The following is a 2237-nucleotide window of genomic DNA, read 5'->3' on the forward strand; positions in this document are numbered from 1 at the left end:
AAATTATACGAATCCTACTTAGATTTTAGATCTTAAATAAAACTACTTAGACTTTGTCTCCACTTATTTATTTATTTATAAAAGTATAAATTTATTAACACTTCAAGAGAAATATACATCAAAAGCAACCATAAACTATCCAAATTTATATCTAAAAATGAAATTTTGTTTTCAATTTTAATATTTTATTAATAATAATTAGATGATGATGCATTTTTTTCAATTTTTTTAAATTAAAAGTGCTAAAATTTGAAATTAGTTAAAACCACATGCTACTCGCAATTGATGACAAGGGCTATTGTATAATTTTCCTCTCTTTTTTTCCTTTTAAATATTGGGTAAATTAAGTATTTGGTCCCTAACCTTTACATTATATGTCAATTTAGTTCCTAACCTTTCAAATGTGTTAATTTGGTCCCTAACATTTAAATATTGTGTTAAAATAGTCTATACCATTAAATAATTGATGAAAAATACTGATGTGGCTAATGGCCTGAATAAAAAATCATTTTTATACCATTTGTAATGCCACATGAAATAAAAAATTAAATTACAAATTTTTGGTCATAAGAATATGGTTTAAAATTTTAATTATAAAATAAAGTAAAGAAAATCTTTTGAACCCCAAACACCCTTCAAACCAAGACCCATGGCAACCCATCTCCTCCACCAATTTACAAACCCCAAGAAAACCATCACTGTGCAGTCGAGACTATGGGCTCTTTTCTTCAAGCTCCGCCCACCCTATACAAGGTGTTGTTCGCTTTCTCTCAGCCACTAGTGGCTTATGTAGTGGTCAGCATTCCTACGTGCTCCTCCTTGCCCCCAGCAAATAAAGCCATACAAATAGCATAGGCTACAAGTGCAAGAAAGTAAGAAATTGTTTGAGAAGATGAGGATGGAGGCTCACGGTACCCATGCCTCTATCGCCAAACCCACTTACCGTCACCCTATTTAATTTCACTCCCATATTTCAGTTGCATACACAACGTCGTCATTGTCTTTATAGCTTGCATCGTCATTGGGCATAATGTGTTTTCTCTTTTGGGATGTTAATTGGATTGAGCATCAACACTAGCTGGTAGTTCCCTTGTTTTGTTGCCCAAAACAAAGGACGAAATTGGTGGTGAAATTGCATATTCTAAATTTGAGTCATTTTCCTAGTAGATCAACAAGTAAGAATGTTTTCCTTGGTTTGAAAAGTGGTGCAAGAGATGGGTTGCCGTGGGGAGTGTTAGGGATTCAAATGATTTTCTATTTGGATGCTGAGAAAGTGATGACAATATTCTAAAATGATTTTACTTTATTTTATATTTTTCATATTTCATTTTTAAAGCACATTGTAATTTAATATATTTGATATTTGAACAAATTCTTAATTTTATTTTTTATTCCATGTGGCATTACACATGTCATCTGATGTGCCATAAAAATGATTTTTTATTTGGGCTATTAGTCACATCTACATTTTCCATCCATTATTTAATGGTAAAAACCATTTTGACACAAAACCAAAATGTTGGGAACCAAATTAACACATTTGAAAAGTTAGGAACCAAATTAATATATGACATAAAGTATAGGGACCAAATACATAATTTACTCGTAAATATTATATTGCCTAAATCTTAAAAGACCTTCCACGTAATTTTAACCAAACCATTGAAAAAAGATTCAACATAAGCGTTAACTGATAAAGAAAGCAAATCCACAATGGTTTTTAACAGTGAATTATTTTAAAGATTCCACATGTGTTTGCCTACGTACTTACCTACTGAGATAAAGAAGGAGAAAGAGATATAGTGAAGTAAGAAGGAATGATCATGTGAGCAGCAGTTGTGTTCTACGTTGTTGGAAGGATCGAAGATTTAATATAAGGAAAAAAAAATTACATGGGAATCCTTCCAAAAAAAATCTTACGCGTGATAGTCACTCAACAAATATAAGTATCGGTTAACAAATATAAGTGTCAGGTTCAAGTCTCTAAAAGGGAGACTCATACACCTACACTTAGATTAAGTTAGAGTAGAATTCTATAAATAAATAAATTAAAGATTTAATAAGAAAAATTAAAATCCATGTACATGTCCTGCCAGAAGTTAATGTGATAATGTAAACTCTTTTAAACTATTTTATTGGATTAATTCAGCTACTTAAATTTATGTAGTTCAAATTATGTTATTCATACCACGGTTAATTATACTCAGAATCTCCCCAAGAAGTACTATTAATGAATT

The sequence above is a fragment of the Quercus robur genome, chromosome 3 (assembly GCF_932294415.1).
Source record: "Quercus robur chromosome 3, dhQueRobu3.1, whole genome shotgun sequence".
Taxonomy (NCBI): Eukaryota; Viridiplantae; Streptophyta; class Magnoliopsida; order Fagales; family Fagaceae; genus Quercus; species Quercus robur.